We start from the raw sequence: 20109 nt of genomic DNA on the forward strand, positions 1-20109 counted from the left end.
GAGAGCGATCTAATAAATGAAAATCATCTTCAAGATTAGTAAGGACAGGATAGAGTGGCTGGCGGACAGCATATTGACTCGACACTTGCAACCTACGCTCTTTCTCTTGTCTCTCCGCCAGTTCTCTTTCCTCCCGACGCTTCGCTTCCTGTGCTCTCACATGATCATTTTTCCGTTGCTCTTTATCAATCAGCGCTTTCTCACGTTTCTCTCGCTCACGCACTTCCTTCACCCATAACCGAACACATTCAAACATGTCTTGCCGAGCACGCCGTTTACACATACACTGTTCCACATACTCAATCTTACGCATATCAAATGATCCATACAAAGGCCATCGTAACTCAGGATCCTTTTTGGTGTATTTCCTCCACACTGTGCTGTACATTATAGAGGAAAGACCATGCTTCACATACATATCCCTATTAGGAGTCCCCTCTGGGGGGGCTGGAGCAGATTCCTCGAGATTTAACCGGTTTCCAAAGCAGCAGCACCACTTACGGAGTGCGCTAAAAGCAGGCATGCTCAAAAATAATGCAAAATATGCAGTATTATCAAAAATGGCACTTAAACTTTGCGCCGTTCAGATTTAAACAACTCCGGAGAAATATCTCCACATTACCTGCCTATATGTGTTGCAACGCATATATTCTCACAGTAATCAATACAAAATATGACCGGTCATCACAAATCAAACTCAAATAGCCAACCCAGGCTTCAAAACTCGGAGCAAGTACCGTACAACGGTTCTTACCAATCAAGAGTGTCCAGATTCCAACTGCCAAGTTCCAAAATTCGCCCAAACGGCTGTCACGGCAGACCGACAGAAGAGGTCTCAGTCGAGGACCGGCGCCACCCAGATGGTCAGTTCGGAAGGGAAGGAAGAAACCTCGGGATGCCAGGACTAAAAACGCCGCTGGCAGTGATCACATCCCCGGCCAAATTCCTCACCTTCGTCACGACCAGTCCCTCGAGCATCCGAGTCGCCGATGAGCCCCACGTTGGGCGCCAATTGATGAGTACAGGCCCCAGCTAGGCCCGCAGAATACAAGGGTTCGCTCTCCTGTAACAAAAGCTAGAAGGAAGTTGGCACGGAAACTGCAAATACAAAGACAGAGTTTATTAACCCTTAAGGGTGGTCCTACAACCTACACAACACTCTTCAGTATTGCGTAGAGTAGCACACAGAACTTACGTACACGGTCCCCTTTTATACACAACAGAGGGGCTCATAAGTGGGTGGATACAACATGGAGCAAAATTCATTACCATTTATGGACATTTTCGATACAGGATCAATATGTGGGCGGAGTTAACAATTTCCTGAGCCCGCGAAAACATGGTCAAACAAGGACTAACTGATAACAGATGTGGTCAAGTCTGGGCATGCGCCAGACGGACAAAGGAGCTATTTATAGACTGTTACATGGCAGATTACAAGAGCAACTAGCGAAAAGGTAGGACTCTTCTCGTGTAAAGCACGTGGAGACATGACAATACAAAATGGAGTCCAGACATTAGTCAACATAAGACAAGAAACATGCTTTTAATAGAAGAGAATTCATGTCTTTAGTGAATGCTTAATCATATCGCTGTTTTAGTTTTCAACACTCCTGCCCTTCAAGGTCCATTATGTTATAATTACCCCTCTTGCCTGCCCTATGTGGTCTATTGTGCTGCCAATGCCCCCCTTCCGTTCCTATGTGGTAAGCTTTTTGCCCATGCTCTTGTCTCCTTCCCCCTGCCCTCTGTTGTCTGAGTTCAGCTCCTGCCCCTCCAGATTAGCCCTCCAAGGTTCTTTGTGTATGCCCCTGCCCCCTCCATCTTGCCCACAGTGGTCCATTGTGCTTCTACTAACCCTCCTATCTGCCATATGTGGTCCTTTGTGCTGCAACTACTCCTCTTGCCTGCCGTATGTATCAGCTTGCTGCCCCTGATCCTCCTGCCCCTGTCCTTTGTTGTCCGTGTGTGGGTCCATTCCCCTCCCTCTTTCTGCTGCCACTACCCCTCCTGCCTGCCCTGCATTGTGAGAAAGCTGCCCATGCCCCTGACCCTGCCCCCTGGCCTCTGCCCTTAGTTGTCCGAGTTTGTGCTCCTATCTCATCCCTCCTGCCTTCCCCTGATTTTTTCCCCCCTGATTTGTTGGCATGACCATGCCCCCTCCTTCCTACCCTCCATGGTCCGTTGTGCTGCCGCCGGCCCTCCTGCTTGACTTTAGTGGTCAGCTTGCTGCCTCTACTGATCAGTGTGCCTCCCCTATTCCCTCCCTTCACTCTACTTGGTCTATTTTGTTTCCACTCACCCGTCCACCTGCTCTGCATGGCCAGCTTGCTGCCCCTGCCCTCTTAGCCCTGCCCTCCATGCGTGCTCTTGCCCCCTCTTTCTTGCCCTCCATGGTCCATTATGCTACCACTGCCCTCCTGCCTGCCCTGTATGGTCTATTGTGCTGCTACTATCCCTTCCATCTGCCCTTTGTGGTCAACTTTCTACTTTCTACCCTGCCACCTACCTCCTGCCCTCTGTTCTCCGAGTCCGTGAATCAGCCCAAACCCTCCTGCCCGCCATGGTCCATTGTGCTGCCACTGGCCCTCCCTCTTGCCTTCCATGGTTTGTTGTGCTGCCACAGCCTCTCTCACTTGTCCTGCATGGTTGGCTTGCTGCCCCTGCCCCCCTCTCACCTGCTCTCCATGGTGTGATCTGCGAGTGCCCCTCCCACTGTACTCTGTGTGGTCCACTGTGTTCCCACTGCCCTCACATCTACTCTGTGTGGTCAGTTTGCTACCTCTACCCCTACTCTGTCTCACCTGCCCTCTGTTTTCTGAGTCGGTGCCGCTGGCCCCTCCCCACTCCCCACAGTGTTCTAATGACCAACTAGAGTGCTAGTATTGTGTACTTAAGCTAAAAGTGTGGCACACTTGAAGTCATCTTGATGAAATCAAAATTGTAAAACCTAAAGCATTTCCTTTAGAAACGACAAAATAAGGGTGTTATTTTTCTCATAGGAATTATGGTTAACGCTCTAAAGCCAAAATGAAGACACTTTTTTGAGATCTCAAATAGCTCCAATTGATCACTTGATTATTTGTTGCACAAATTACTTAAACGTCAATAATACCTTTCATTTTGATTGTTATAAGTTAATAAAAACTGTCACAATTAATACAGGGTAATAAAACATTTTGCAATAAAATACATCGCTTTTCTTATTAATCAGTTTCTTTGATGTGCATGTTGATATTTCAAGGATACGAGATATTAAAACCTTTGGCATCTTAAACAAATTATTATTTCATTTCCTTTCGATTGTGGCCCATAGCTTTCAGCTATGTTGTTATAAAGTGGCATGTGCATTAGAATAAGATATTAAGTTCTAATTTTCAATTGTGCTAGGTACTATAGTCCCATAGTTTTATAAATGTCAATTTGTTCTCTTTTACTCACAATCATCTGTTTATTTAGACCTTAGGCTGACCTGGTTTCTCATACTGGAGCTACGCCCTCGGAATTCTGTTTGAGTGATCTATCATGTGATTGTAAAAATGTCAAACATTTGAAATTTTGCTGAGGGTCTGTAGAATCAAGGGTCCTCATGATTGCCGTTCTGCAGGTACAGATCCCCCTCTCGTTGAATAGCCGTTTTAAGAATATGAGGCTTGCTTTCGTTAATGTCAGACATATGCAGACCAAATGCAAAAAATCTTCTTTGGGAGTGCCACATACCCTGCATGTTGTTGGGCCTTTGCATCTCCATGAGGGTTTGTCTGCTAAGGAGGGCAGGTCTCCTAAGAGTATAGCTAATAACATTTTCTTAAAATGCACAGGAGAAGTTAAAAAAAGGTATGCTTATGGTTGCAAGGTGACGTATGTTTGAATTGTCATCCATGCATGTGATCGCCAGGAAAATGCATTTTTATCCTCCAATAGTGAGTGAGTTTTTCCTGCTTTGTTGATTGCATGGCAGAAAGTGGAGTGCGACAGATTTAGATCCCATAAGCCCAATGTATCAGTTATTTCTAATGAAGATAGCAAATTTTTTTTGTAGCTCAAATTTGTATCATTAATCAGTGACTGCCTTAATGTGCTGACTAGAGGGCTAGACCGGTTGTTTCGTATTTTATGCCACGATTTAATTGTGTGGTATCTTCTTGCTATCTCTTGTTGCATCAATCCAAATTCTAAGCAGATTTGTGCCGGTGAAGCCATACAAAAAAAGACCAAAAACACGTTTGTATGTGTTTATTCTGTCCAACATTTTAGCATGATTACCAAGCATCACCATTTTTTTACAAGTGCGCAAAAGACGTATTAAAGTACTGTTTTTTTCTAACCATATACCGCTGGTGTGTCTGAAAATTAATGTTCTTATCAGAGTAGAAGTCTAGATATTTGTAGGTGTTGACGTCTTCTATAGTTGCGTTTCCTAGCTTAATTTTCAATGGAATATTGGAATTATTTCCTATTAACATGGTTTTTGTCTTTGTGATATTAATTTCCAGTTTGTTGACTTTAGTGAATGCTGCAGTTTCCTCAATTAATCTTTGAAGTCCCACCTCTGTGTGACTCAGCAGCACAATATCATCAGCATATGACAGATGAGATATGGATAGTGGACCTAGGGGCATATGTATCAAACGATTTTGTTTCCGCAAATGCTGCGAATCGCTAAAAAACAGCGTTTGCAAATACAAAATCGGAAAACGCGATGTATGAGCCATTTTCGCATCGCATAATTAAGGAATCGCTAATTTTGCGATTCTTTAATTTTGCGTAAGCATTTAAGGAATCGCAAATTGCGATTCCTTAAATGCTATGTAACAAGCACCCAAGTTGTGCGATTTCACTTTAAGAAATCGCAAATTACCACCAACTTCAAGTTGGTGGTAATTTGCGATTTCTTTGAAAAATGCACTTTTTGGCATTTTTCAAAGTGCCATGTGGCGCACATACATGCCCTTATGGCATGTATGTGCGCCATATGCGCACACATGCTCATTTCAGGGGTGCATCAGGGTGTCATCATGACACCCTTGCACTTTTGAAATTATTCTCAATTTGCGATTAGCAAATTGCGAATCGCAATTGGAGAATGACTTCCCATTCATTCCTATGGGCCTCCTGGCCCATAGGAATGAATGGGAAGGTATTCCTTAATTGCAATTTCGCAATTTGCTACTCGCAATTAAGGAATATTAAGAATTCGCAAAATATGTGCAAATTTTTAAATACATCCCGTTTTGCAATTCTCAAATAGCGATTCTCAAAAAATCGCTATTTGAGAATTGCAAATACGGTTTTTGATACATATGCCCCCTAGTCTCAGAGTGTGTAAATTTACTCGATCAAAATGGGTGGCTAAATCGGCCATAAAGAGATTGAACAGATGTGGTGCAAGCACACACCCTTAAGCTTAAGACCCTTTGCCATTGGTATTCTTCTAGATATTCTTGTGCCATCTGCCACCTTGATTGGAATCCATGTGTTAGTGTATAACATTTCAATCACTCTCAAAATTTTCTCTTGAATGCCCCACCATCTTCGTTTTGCCCAGAAGAGGTGTCGGTCCACTTGATCGAAAGCTGGCTTCGGATCGATAAAGCAGATTTATAGTTTTTTCTTTAAACGTTTGCACTTCTCCGCATTAATGTTACAGTTAACATGTTAATTGTGGTTCCGTACCCTTTCCGGAAGCCCGTCTGTTGAGCTGGAATCAGATTCTTGGTGTTTGACAATTCAATTAAATCTTCCAATATTGGTGAAGCTTAGTATTTAGCCTCCGAGTCAATAAGCGCTATTAGTCTGTATTTCACAGACTTTGTTCTGTGACCCCCCCTTAAAAATTGGGTTTATTATTGATCCCCTCCAGTTGTCTGGAACCATTCCCGTATTTTTCACCTCTTTGAACAGTGCCGTTATCGGGTTAGCTCAATATTTTGGATCCCATTTGTATTTTGCCTGCGGAATACAGTTCGGACTGGGGCACTGTCACTTCTGCCAGCTGTGATCACTTTTTCCACTTTTAATTGGGTACAAGGTGCATGATCTAAAATAGTTAGGTACTCAGGATGGGACGGTGTTTCAGTTCTATTTGTTACATTCGACTCGATAACTTAGTTATTTATTGTTAGTTTTGTAGGGTTGATGCTGCTCTTCATTAGAAAAGATAAGCTGCCCAATCTTTCTCAGTGACGTTTGATGAGTTTGTTACTTGTGCTTCCCTGCCTATGCCCTTTATTATTTTCCAGAAGGCTTTGGTATTTGATCGTTTGCAGTTGTAGAGTAGCTAAATTAAAAACTCTTTTCCTGACAGACATGTTTCTTATATTCCTTTCTCAATTGTTTTATTTTTTCCCATGGAGCCGTTTGCATTGCGATTTTTTGGGCCTTCCTCATCTCTCTTCTCAGTTCTTTCTTTAATTCTCTAGTTGTCCATGTTAATGGACGTGCGTAGTTTTTGAACATCCTTGATGTTAAATTGGGTGTTGGTTTTGTCAACTGTGTCACAAAATCAATCTGTCCGGGTTTATGTTTATGGCTCATTGCTGGATTGAGTGGTCACTGTCAATGGAACATTTGATTTTAAACATTCTTAGTTGTACTAATGGTAGACAGAGAATCGTGTAGTCAATTATTGACCCTGATGTCAGTCCGTAATAGGTCAAATTTGGAGGATTATCGCCCCGCGTTCTTCCTTTGACTACTCTCAATCCAAAATGTTCAAGTGTGGTTACCTGTTCTTCACCCATTTTATTGGCTTTCTTCCAAAGATGGCTTACTTGGTGATTTACTGACCAGATTTCATTTTTAGCTGTTAGCTGGTCATCATCGTCTGGTGTGTGTATAAGATGTGTGTTAAAGTCGCCTGTTATCAATATTTCCCAAGTCGGTGTATTGCATCTTACTTTGGCTATCTCATATATTAGTTTTTTTTATGTTGCGGATTTGTCTTGGGCGTTTTGATGGGCCTAGATATTAAACAGGATTATCGACCTTGTCCAATGATCTCGGCCAAAGTTAAGTTTAATTATCTGTATGTTGTTCTGGCTCTACCGTAAGGACATTTGATATGTAGACCAATAGTCCCCCTTCATCCCTTCCAAATCGGTGCATTTTTTTGGCATCCACCTGATGTAACGTGTAACCTGGCAGTTGGAGTGGACCTGACAGCCAGGTCTCTTGCACTGCTATGATGTCATATATCGCCCAAGTTTCTAGTAGTGCACTGTCTATAAGTTTAGATTTTGCACCTGCAATATTCCAGGAAAAAATGTTTAGCAGAGCATCTTTCAAAGAAATTGTTTTTGATTGATTGGTCATTGTGTTTTTGAATTATTTGATGCTGATGCTAACCAGTGCCATTGGCTTTTTTGCGTAGCTGGTGCTATATACTTGGTATCTGTGCCCGTTGGTCCTCGGGCACTCTGCAAAATTGAGTATACAGCGATGTGAGTGCTCTGCCTATGTTCCCAGTACGCCAGAGGAGCTCGGTATTGCTGTGGTATAGGTTTTATAATCGATATACACCATGATTCAAATCGCTCTTTAACACAAAAAAGGTGGTTGATTTTTTTCTCCGACTTCCATGATGTTAAGGTTATCTCCAGGTGGTCGTTATATTCATTAGGCAAAAACCTTACTGATAAAAGATCTGTCGATTTAATATGACTTAATGTTCGGATTTCGGCCAGCAGTCTCAGGATATTTTCTCTGTTTAGTATATCCTGCTGGCCTTTTGACTTGTATTGAAGTATTAGGGAGATTTCCCACAAATTGCTATTCATAGCTGGTGTGGAAATGTGTAATATTTTACTTAGCATAAGCGACAGCCATTTTGGCTGTGGTGTCCATTTCGTTTCCTTCGTAATTCTCCCGTCCTCTGCTGCTCGTCTTTTCACTCTGCTTGTGTTATCTATTTTAGTTGACTTCCTGACTCAGCTAAAAGCAATGAACGTGCTGAGGGTTTGTAGCTGCCAGTGCACCTGGCCTCAGATGTTAATTGTCGACCATTTACTGCTGCCATAAGCATTCCTGCTCCACTCCCACATAGCTGACCACGTAGTTATTCATCTGCCCTTGTTTGCTGATAACAATTTCTAAAACTTGTTCTTCCTATTTCTGTTCACATGCTTACATTGCAGAAAACCGGTATAAAAGGGACGACGGTTTGTGAATTCAGTGTACTACCTCCTGCAGCACTTGAGAGTGTTGTGTGCATGTGGTCCCACTCATGCGTGATTAATAAACTTGTTATTTATTCCAACTCCAGTGCCGATCTCTAGTTTGTTAGTCTTTGGACCCATGGACAAGAGGGTGACCCTGCACCAGTGTGCTCACTTTTAGGCACATTTCCACACTGGCAGACATGAAGAGTGTCCAGACAGTTCATGCGATGTTTTCCTTGGGTAATCCTGCATTTCCCTTCTATGTTTCATTCAATCTACATTGTTCGCACTGTCTCTTCTCAATTTATTGTCATTGGTGGAAGCTGGGACAATGTCACTTTCACGGTGTTGCTTGTTCGTTGAATTGTTTCCTGATAAGGGGCATGTGATCACAATGGTCCTGTCTGCTGGCGATGTTATTAAACATTCATGTTTTTTTGCTTTATTATAGTTTGCGGCGACCATTGTTGCTGTTAAAACAGCTGCTGAATTGTTACTGAGGGGTATGACCCTTTCTGGGTTGTTCCTTTCTGAGCGGTTTCTAGATGGTGTACTTGGTTTCTCAAGTTGGTTAATTTGATCTTGTTCTTCTGTACTCCTTGGTGAAGATTCTTCTTCTGAATCTTGATTGTCAGATATTGATGTCTCAAGTTGTAGATTATCTGTCTGATCCCATATGGTCAGTTTTTTGGGGGGATCTGATTTCTTTGGGAGTAGAGGTTGTTTGGCTATATTTTGCTTGCTTATATCTTTCTGGCTTTTCTTCTCCTTGTCTGAGTTAGCTATACTTTTGGACACGTTGGTAAGTACCTGCACTAATCAATCCAATGGCACAGAGTCTATGGCGTTTGCCTCTGCTGGCCTTATTACTGGAAGAAATTGATTTTTTGGTGTGATATTAAACACTGAGTAACACTTTTTGCCGTATTTTTCCTTTTGCTTTGGACAATTGATATTTCTTCTACCCTTCCTGGACAGTTTTGTTTGTCATTTTGTTAATGGTTGAATATTAAAGCCATCTGTGTCTGACAACGATGCCTGGGGGCCATATAGTAATAATTTTATCATCAATACCACCGTTTGGTCTCTATTAGGGCTATTGTGTTGATTGTTTTCCTTTGCCACATTTTGTTGCTCTGCTTTTTGCTGTTGTATTTCCGTTGCCATTGAGTTTACTATTGAAAGGGCTTGCTGTTGAATCTTTTCCTCTTGAGTGCTTTTTTTTAGAACATTTTGGGACCTCCTGGTTTCTCATCTCATTTACTATGTCTGATAGTATGACTGGCAGGGTACATCATTTATCTATTATTTGATCACATTTACAGTTGCCTTGTAGCTCTGGAGCCCTAACTGCTTGTACTATTTCAAGCTGTTGAGTTACTACTCCTATATTGGTATTAATACTGGAGATCTGAGTTGCTATTATGTTCATGTGATCAATCCGAAGGTCAAGTTTGTCAGACTGCATGTTTAATACGGAGATAGACGATTGTAGAATAGTTAGTAATGAGGAGTGTAAAGATGATATGTTCTCTGTATTAATTTGAGTCTTGTGCTTCTTTGGTTTGTGGGTTTCGTCTCCTACGTTATTGTTGTTCTGTTGTGCTAGTAATCTACTATGAATCTTGTATGAATGCCAAATTGATCCCTCTTTGGACTAAACGTTGTTTCAATAATTGAACTGTATTTTGAATCAATCTGAATGTGTGTTGAAGAATGGCTAGGAATTTCTATGATCGAAGAAATATCCTGAATTTTGATGTGTCGATCGAGTTTACTACGGTAACTTGATTCAATTTATATGAATGCTTTGTAGTTTCTGCTTGCAGTGCAAAGGGAACAGTTTCAAAGTTTGTCTGAGTCTCAAGAGCTAGTTCTGCGCTATCCATTATTAATGTAGAATGTAGCCTAGAGACTCGCGAATTATCTTTTTCCGATCCCTTGTTATTATTAGGTGTTACGTCATGTTCAGGCAGTTGGTTTAGGTGGCTTGCTTATCTTTATTTGGAGTTGAGTGTTGGTGGTTTAGTGTTTTAGTCTTTACCGACCGTTTCAATCCGGTAATGATATGGATTTTTTTCTGCAGATTCTGTGAATATTTGCTTGCCAAGTTCCAAGTCGTTATTGCAGTTGTTTGTGGAGTGCATCACCGCCTGGACGGTAATTTTTTTATTTCTTAACAGGTGAGTTTTTGTTTGGTTTTCATTGTCTGTTGACTCTTTTGCACTGTTTAGTTGCTCATTTTCATGCGATTTTGATAAAGTTGCTTTTTGCGGCCCAAGGGGGGGTGGGCAAACACTTTATATTTTCCGTTTGGGAGAAGATTGCTGCCATTGGGTCCTTTAAAAAAGAAAATGTATCTATGTTTTCAAATTTGGCTAATTTATCAAAATATGCTTCTAGTGGTGAAATTATTGGGCTGGACTGGCCTACAACCCCCTGCGATCTATTGAGTGCTGCCATCAACTGTGTGTCTTTTGCCATCCCTGTTGTAGTCAAATTCTTTTGGGACTTTTTATGTTGGCGTATTTTTTGGGGGGGTGTGCTTGCCTGACCCGGCCCGATATCATCTTGCCTTTATTCCCCCTTATTGATGATGCGCCAGTGCAAAAGACACGTCCACCTGAATCACAGTGCCTGTTATTTTCTCTACTTACCTCATCTTCTTGCTTGAAGAGTCTCCTGCCGGTACTGCTATTGCTACAATCCCGTCACTCCTGATTCAGCGAGAGAGGTCTGATTACTTCATGATCCCGGTCCACTGCAGTTTCGCACCAGGCATCCCACACTGGAACATGCAAACTTTCAAAACCTGTAGGAAAAAAAATCAAAGAACAACTTACCAACAGATGTCTGTCTGGATAAAAATGGAAATGAGTGCATGTGCTGAGTCCTGGTCTACTTGGATGCCTCCTGGCTCTCTGCTTCTTGACGACCTAAAACTTCTCAACTCCTAGAAGACAAAAGAAAAGTCAATCAGTGGGAAGCCAGAACATGTTATTATTTTTCAAAAAACTTTTTAAAGAAACTTTGGAACTGTCTAACAAAGAGTTATTTGCTGGATTTCTCAGCACTTGGCCACTAGAACTATTGGGACGTTCAAATTTATTTAACTGTCTTGTGAAGGTTAGTCTTCTGAATGCTTTCAAATAAATGCCATTAATTACTGAATGAAATAACCAGTACAGTCATTGTGAGGTTGAAATCAGGTAATACGGGGGGCAGTAAGTTTAAGCAGTGTTGGGAATGGCCTGGATCCTTTCAGTACTTAAGAGGTAACCATGTCGCTTCATCCCCCCTTCTTTAGAAAGATTTCCAAATAAAACTCAGTCTTGAAACTAATAATTACCTCCCTGGTGGGAAAAATAGATTACTTAGGTAAGACTTGGGTAACACTTTACAAGGAGAATATAAACTAAGTAAACACAGCTTAACTTGAAGTAGTTTGTATCTGTTTCTTGCATTCAATTAGTATACACACAAACACATACCAAACACCGATGAGGGGACACCCAAACAGAAGATACAAAAGGAACGTCCACACAGATAAGTGGCCAGGCTGACTGGAGGGTGCTTCTCTCTTTCTTTCTCGCAATACCATTCCTCTTTCCCCTGGGAATTGGCCGGGTCTGAAGTGCATAACTGCATTTTGGATGCAACAGTCTTTTGGAGAAGTTGAGTATCATCGTGTTTGACATCACCTTGATCCTACAGGATTGTACAAACCATCAGATCAGTGCTCATTTGTTACAACGGGTGTGTCCACCCTGCCTTCTTCTATATTCTTTTTAATTAATTTTCATGACACAGGGATCATGTCTTTGATTCCTATACTGCCTCCCACAATATATTGCTCAGGTTGTACACAACCAGTTAGGATTGATTAGTCCTCTTTAAAATGCCCATTCACAGCATTTATTGACATCTTGCGCCCAGATATCACTAACTTTTGAACTTCATTTTTCAAAAACAACTGAATGGATTTACACTAGATTACAAAAATCACGCTTTCTGAGTCTAGATTTCTGTCAAAATTATTGTAATTCTGCTTTTTTTTGATAATGCTTTGTAAATTCCTACGGTATTTTGCATTGGGAAAATGCTGTTTGGGACCCTCTGGTTTTCTCAGGCCCCCCCTGATGAATCACCCTTAAACTTTCTAGGAGGGCGCTGAGGTGGGTGAAACTTATTTTGGTAAGTTTCATGAAGACTCACCAAATGACGCCACTGTTATCATCGAAACAATAAACACTCTTCTAATGGAAACTCTGACATAACCACAACTAAAACTTCACAGTGGCGACCTCCACTGTGTAATATATATATATATATATATATATAGCAAAAACAAGGAGTAATTGGTAATCCCGAGGTCCGGTGCACTCACGGGGTATGTGTTGGCTATAAAACATCCGCAGACGCGTTTCTGGCTCTTGCCGTCATCAGTGCGGAAAAGCCGTCAATAAAAACATCCCCTCGCCCATCCCATCCCCTCGCCTGCCGCTGTTAGAACTATATATATCATCTATATATGAGTTTGCCAGCAGTAGGTAGATATAGTTAGGACCTATTTTCCATAGGAAATCCGTAACATTCTATTTGGAAGAACTTTAGCACCAATTGACGAATCTTCGCGAAATTTTCTAAACTTTTGGCCAGCTCCGGTCCGCTCCTATCCTGAAATTTTCACGGTGATTCCACAAGCGGGGGCCGAGAAAAGAGGAGGGTCCCAAAACGCATTTTCCCCATGCATTTTCCCATAGGACCTTTAGCCGCAGCTACAGCCCAAATTGCTGAACGGAATTACACCAAATTTGGCAAAGAGGTAGTCCTCAGTTCAGACTCGTGCCTTTTGCCTAAATGGTGTAAATCCGTTCAGTAGTTCCTGAGAAAATTAGAGTTAAAAGTACATATATATCTATGGCCTCGGAGGATCCGCGCACCCTCCCGATCACGAGCTGAATCAGGAAGTGTTGGCAGCCATCTTGTGCCTCGGTAGAACCGAGGCACAAGAAAACCAACAAAAAAAGCGCAAAACGCGAAAAGGGGGCAGGGTAGAATCACCCTGACCCCCTAGGCCTGCTCAGGGGGTCCCACAAGGACTCCCAAGGCCCAAAACAATAATTAAAAAAAATAAAAAACGGGAGGATGCGCGCTGGATACGCGCATCCTGCCGATACAAAAAAAAATCAGTTCGGGCTCCCATGCTACATATGGTAATTTGCCCCCGGGGGGGCCAAATCCTGGGGGCATATTTAAAAATTACGTGTGGGGGGGTCCCAATCCACCCCACACTGCCCCGGGAACCGCCACCCCCCGGGGCAACTTTAAAATAGGTGTTAGCTGCTCCCCATGTGGAAAAGCAATGCCGGCTCCCGCAGGAGGCGGGAAGCCGGCTGGGACCATGGGGGGATTAGGACCCCCCACCGTCCCCAATGAGAGCCAGGCCCCGGGGGATGGGGACCCGGGGCCATATGTGGCCTGGGAGGGGGGCCGTGCGGCACCCCCTCCACCATTAGGAGAAAAAAAAATTAAAAAATCAATGGCTGGCTCCGGGGGATGGGGGCCTTAAAGTGGCCAGAGGAGGGGGGCTACGCAGCCCCCTCCATAAAAAGATTTTAAAAGTTGGCCATGCCCCTGGCGATGGGGTCCCCGGGGCAAATTATGGCCTCGGGAGGGGTGCCACGCGGCCCCCTTCCCGATTAAAAAAATAAATAAAAGAAATTGGGGGCAGGCCCTGGGGGATGGGGTCCCCAGGGCCAATACATTAGAAAAAGAAGGGGGTCTACATAGCCCCCCTTCTGAAAAAAAAATCGGGCCGGAGGCCACGCCCCCTCCTTACACCACTCTGCAAATGCGCCCCCTGGCGCGTTTGCAGAGGGGGAACTAATTCCCCTTGAATGCTTGGGGTCCCTGGGGGCCAACTAGCCCACCCTGAACCTCCAGTATGCGCCAGGGGGCTGCGTTGCAGAGAGGTGTAATGAGGCCACGCCCCTTTTTACACCTCTCTGCAACGCAGCTCCGTGGCGCTTACTGGAGGTACCTGGTGGCCTAGTTGGCCGCCAGGGGACCTCAGGATTCAAGGGGACTTAATCCCCCAACTTAAAACGTGCCACGGGGCGCGTTTGCGCAGTGGTGAAGGTAGGGGGCAGGGCCTCAGGTGACATGTGTGCAAACACGCCCTGTGGCGCGTTTTAAGTTGGAGAATTCATTCCTGTTCAATCCAGAGGTCCCCTAGAGGCTAACTAGCCCACCAGGTACCTCCACTAAGCGCCACGGAACTGCGTTGCAGAGTGTTGTAAAAAGGGGTGTGGCCTCTGAACACCTCTCTGCAACGTAGCTCCCTGGCGCATACTGGAGGTACCTGGTGGGCTAGTTTTCATTTGAGATGTCATCAGTGATGTCACTGACCATGTCATGAAAGATGTAATATGTGACATCATCAGCAGTGGATTGCGGGCGCGCGAGATGTAGTTAGTACAACTAACTATATCAGAGGAATTTCAATGGTTTTGTTCGAGTGAAATGTCCAGCTATCTATAACACCCCTAAAACCTATTGCTTTTTCAGTGAATTTCTAAGGTTTTTTAAATGCTAATTCCTAACTATATCAGGCCTGAAACTTATGGTTTTTTCAGTGAATTTCAAAAGTTTTTTAAATGCTAATTCCTAATATATATATATATTCACTGAAAAAACAACTTTTAGACGTTTAGGTAGGTATGGTAATTAGATATTAACTTATGTTAAAAGACAGAAATTGACTGGAAAAAAACTAGGACTTTTACCAGTTATAGTTTAGTTAACTAACTATAACTTTCGTCCCCGTCAGGCACTCCTTGATGACCTCACATACTACTTTACTCAAGACATGTTAATAATGTGCTAAAAAAAGTTAAATATATATCATGCTCGTTATTTGCCATGTCTGATTATATTCAAATGATGATGTTTCATTGTGGGATTATGGGACCAGTAGTCCTTTGAGATTTCTCTACAGTGATGTGACAGCGTTACGGCTTTAAGTGACGTTAATTAGACGCAGGTGGTGTGGGCAGCACTGTTTATATCTTGGAAGCATGTGTATAATTATTTAAACTTTGTTTCTAAAGCAGACAGAATTTAACAGATTTCGATACCATGTTATCAGAACTATTTTTCCAGCACATGCAAGGCAAGCAGAATTCACAATTAGACTAGGCATTCCGTGTCTACACTATGATACAAATTCAAACAGCCCATGTGACATGTCAGTGCTACGTGAGGTGGTTGACGCCTCTCACTTTGGTTAATGAACAAAAGTGGATTTAGTACACCGAACATGTTATATTTTTTATTTATTATTTTTTATTTCATGTTTATGCACATTTTGCAATGTATTTTCATGTATTAGGCAGTGTATATCATTTGAGATTTAACATGAAGTATTTTTATATTTTTACAATGTCGATGAACTTGTCACTTCATATTAAATGAAAAAACATGGCGTTCACCAGATTGACAAAGGCTGTTGTTAAAGCTGAAACGCGTCTCTCTTGGCTGCCCGGTCGTGTGATGTCCATTATATTAAAGAAGCCGTATTCATGCAATCCTCGTGTGCGTGTTCTTTTCCTTTGGGAGCAGGGGTTGTGTGTGTGTGAGTAGGTGTGTGTGTGTGTGTGTATATATATATATATATATATATATATTCACTGAAAAAAAACATAGGTTTCAGGCCTGATATAGTTAGGAATTAGCATTTAAAAAACCTTAGAAATTCACTGAAATCAATAGGTTTTAGGGGTGTTATAGTTAGCTGGACATTTCACTCGAGCAAAACCATTGAAATTCCTCCGCTATAGTTAGTTGTACTAACTACATCTCGCGCGCCCGCAATCCACTGCTGATGATGTCACATCTATATTGATCCCCCGGGACATGGCCCTATTTTTTTTTGTTTTTGTTTTTTGGAGGGGGACTGCCTTGCCCCCCTCCTGTGGCCCCTTTTGGCCCCGGGGAACCCATCCCCCGGGGCCGTTTTTTATTTTTATTTTTTTATTATTTTTAGGAGGGAGGCCTCGTGGCCCCCCTCCCGGGCCAATACTGCTGCCATTTACTGCTGCCATAAGCATTCCTGCTCCCCTCCCACTTTGCTGACCACGTAGTTATTCGTCTGCCCTTGTTTGCTGATAACAATTTCTAAAACTTGTTCTTCCTATTTCTGTTCACATGCTTACATTGCAGAAAACCGGTATAAAAGGGACGACGGTTTGTGAATTCAGTGTACTACCTCCTGCAGCACTTGAGAGTGTTGTGTGGATGTGGTCCCACTCATGCGTGATTAATAAACTTGTTATTTATTCCAACTCCAGTGCCGATCTCTATTTTGTTAGTCTTTGGACCCATGGACAAGAGGGTGACCCTGCACCAGTGTGCTCACTTTTAGGCACATTTCCACACTGGCAGACATGAAGAGTGTCCAGACAGTTCATGCGATGTTTTCCTTGGGTAATCCTGCATTTCCCTTCTATGTTTCATTCAATCTACATTGTTCGCACTGTCTCTTCTCAATTTATTGTCATTGGTGGAAGCAGGGACAATGTCACTTTCACGGTGTTGCTTGTTCGTTGAATTGTTTCCTGATAAGGGGCATGTGATCACAATGGTCCTGTCTGCTGGCGATGTTATTAAACATTCATGTTTTTTTGCTTTATTATAGTTTGCGGCGACCATTGTTGCTGTTAAAACAGCTGCTGAATTGTTACTGAGGGGTATGACCCTTTCTGGGTTGTTCCTTTCTGAGCGGTTTCTAGATGGTGTACTTGGTTTCTCAAGTTGGTTAATTTGATCTTGTTCTTCTGTACTCCTTAGTGAAGATTCTTCTTCTGAATCTTGATTGTCAGATATTGATGTCTCCAGTTGTAGATTATCTGTCTGATCCCATATGGTCAGTTTTTTGGGGGGATCTGATTTCTTTGGGAGTAGAGGTTGTTTGGCTATATTTTGCTTGCTTATATCTTTCTGGCTTTTCTTCTCCTTGTCTGAGTTAGCTATACTTTTGGACACGTTGGTTAGTACCTGCACTAATCATCATCATCAATGTTTCTTTATTTCGATTGAATTTACAATCATAAAAAGTACATTTAAAACAGTACAACATTATAAACATCGGTTTGCTCATTGACTGCTATGAAAGGCAGGCATTTTATATATAAGCACTAACACTCTAAGTACAAAGATAATAATACAGTAGTCAGTAAAAATGTAGAAATTCGGTTTGCTTAGTGGCTGTTAAGGAAAGCAGGCATTTAGAAGTAAACGCTAACACTCTATATACAAGAATAATAACAGAATAGTCAATAAAATCTTAGGGAACAGTTGCCAATAGTAGGGAATGAATTTTCAAGCAGGCTTTGAGAAAGCAGGCTACGGTTTTGGCAACGTACGGGGTATCTAGATATTGAAGTGCCAAAAGAGCCGGTCTGCATCTTCTCAGTCCTAAGTGTCGGAGCAATGGAACCAGCCATCGTTTCCGCGGGGACTTATAGAAACCGCAGAAAAAGGTTACATGCAGAGTTGACTGGCGAGTAAGACCGTCACAGGGACAGTTTGTTGGTTCCCGTGACCAGTCTAAGGGTACAGGCAATAAGACAAGGCGATAAAACACATCAAACCGAAATCTGGATAAAACATACCTCTCATAGTTTGACAGAAAAAATGACAAATAAAGTTGAATGCCATGCGGAAATTGGACCATCGTTAAATGAGCATTTGACTTTTTGACAAGTTCAGAACACAAACGAAGATTGTTTAAGTGGTCAGCACATAGCTTTTTCAAGGATTTTCTAGATATATCCGATAAGGATTCAGGGTCAGTAAAATAAGCAGGGTGATTCAAATCTGTCAAAAATCTTGAAACATATAGCAGCCAAGGAATCTTTTTCCAATGGGACAAAGTGAGACAGTCAGATATTAATGACCTAGTTAGATGACATTGCTCCTGAGTCCATATACGGTGCCATAGTAGAATCGGCTGGTAGCTAATGATATCAGTCAGATACTCCCGACCGAGTTCCACATGTGTGCCGAATGTAGGAGCACTACGGGGGAGGGCTAATATGTATTTCAGAAAGTAGTTTTCTATAATTTGTAACTCATCTGTAGACACATAGCCCCAGACTCCGGCACCATATGTAGCCACACTCATGCATTTAGCTTGGTAGATCTGCAAAAGCACAGTAGGAGCGGGCTTACCCAGTTTCCTAGAGAAGGAAGTCAGTGCAGAAGTGGTGCGTTGAAACTGCAGTTTTTTGCTGGATATAGCAGATTTCCAGGACAGATGGTTATCAATAAGAATACCTAGATAGGGGTAGGTAGTGGCAGTTTCTAGTCTGGTCTTCTCAATAAAGAGTGATTTACATTTTTGGGCTCTCTTCCCGATATTCATTACAAAAGTCTTAGATTTATTGACTTTGAGACCAAGAGAAGACATAAATTCGCAATATTTTTCTAGTTGGATCTGAAGTTGATTGGGTGTCCTTGCTAGGATAACTGAATCGTCTGCATACAATAATGCAGGGATAGGGCGGGAGCTTATGCAGGGTAGATCTTTACTATCAACCAACATCGCTTGCTCCAGTCCATTAGTATAGATGTTGAATAGGAATGGAGCAAGGACGCATCCCTGCCTTACACCTTTTTCGATATTAAAGGGTTCGGTAAGCTCCCCTTTGGTACCGTATCTCACACAAGCTTTTGCATCCGAGTATAGCTCTCGGAGAAAATTCAGAAGTGCGAGATCTATGCCCAGATTTTTCAAAATCGCCCATAGCTTGGAATGGATTACGCAATCGAATGCGGAACTCAAATCCACATAGACTAGATGAAGTTTACCGCCTTTGGCCCCAACGTATTTGCCTATGAGTAAAGTCAGGTTTAAGGCCTGTTCCACAGTGCCCAGGCCCTCCTGAAACCCAAACTGTAAGTCAGTTAAGATCTTATTCTCTGTAGCCCAGTCCCTTAATCGCTCCAGAATTAGTCTGCCAGCTACCTTGCCTAGGGAATCCAAAAGGGAGATGGGCCTGTAACAGGCTGGATTGTTCCGATCTCCCTTTTTGAAAATGGGCAGGAGCACAGAGGTAGACCAAGAATCAATAAGGCCGATCTGGGTAACTGCAGACATGACCTGTGTGACAATTGGAGACCAAAGATCTATATTGCTCACAAATATGTCTAAAGGGACCCCGTCTGGACCGGGCGCCTTACCGGTCTTTGAAGCAGTCAGTGCTGCGATTATCTCCTCTAGATCGAAGTGGAGATCAATGGGGAAGATGTTATTACTAGTAGGAGCTTCCACATCTGGTCTGGGAACCTCCGTTGTCAAAGAGTTATCCGCAAAGATCTGCGAGTAGTGTGCTACCCATTTATCAGCAGGTACTGCCACATCTAGATGCTGTATCGCAGTTTCATCAGCTAGAAAAGGGGCCTTAACTGTTCTCCAGAACATAGTGGAGTCCTTGGTTAGAGTACTCTGGTGTAGTTGGGCCCAGAGATTCTTTTTTATTTCCCGTTTACGGGATTGCTGTGCCATCTTATAGTGTTTCCTCAAGGAGGCAATTTGGGGCTGGTCCCTAGTCTGTTTGCGTAGAGCATTTTTCAATGCACGCTGCGCTTTACGGCAGCGGAAATCAAACCACCCTCTTGAATCCTTATCGTTGTCACGGGTCCTGTGGGGACGGGTGAGCTCTTGTCTGATAACTTCTAATATCTTAATGAAGCTGGAGAGGATCAGTTTGGGGGAAGATGACGTCTCCAAACAATGGTGGATAAAAGGAAGAGTTTTTTGGATGATCTTACTAGTGATCTCTGTGGGATTGGTCATCGTCCACTTGACAGTATAACCATTGATTTTATTCATCTCCAGAGAGTGCTGCGCTAAGAGGCTTGTTTTTGGGCAGGCTGAGGATGGAGT

At 42.7% G+C, this 20109-nt stretch overlaps 1 long non-coding RNA gene across 1 annotated transcript in view; it reads right to left on the reverse strand.

The window, feature by feature from the left end:
• Window positions 1–957: 957 nt before the first annotated feature.
• Window positions 958–20109, reverse strand: part of LOC146809371 (uncharacterized) — a 372329-nt gene continuing 353177 nt past the window's right edge. Inside the window, exons 6-7 of the long non-coding RNA XR_014966414.1 lie at window positions 11003–11112; window positions 958–1063 (exon numbers count right to left, since the gene is read on the reverse strand). This is a non-coding gene — a long non-coding RNA (uncharacterized LOC146809371). The remainder of the gene's footprint in view (window positions 1064–11002; window positions 11113–20109) is intronic.

Source organism: Triturus cristatus, chromosome 7, assembly GCF_964204655.1.
Source record: "Triturus cristatus chromosome 7, aTriCri1.1, whole genome shotgun sequence".
Classification (NCBI taxonomy): Eukaryota; Metazoa; Chordata; class Amphibia; order Caudata; family Salamandridae; genus Triturus; species Triturus cristatus.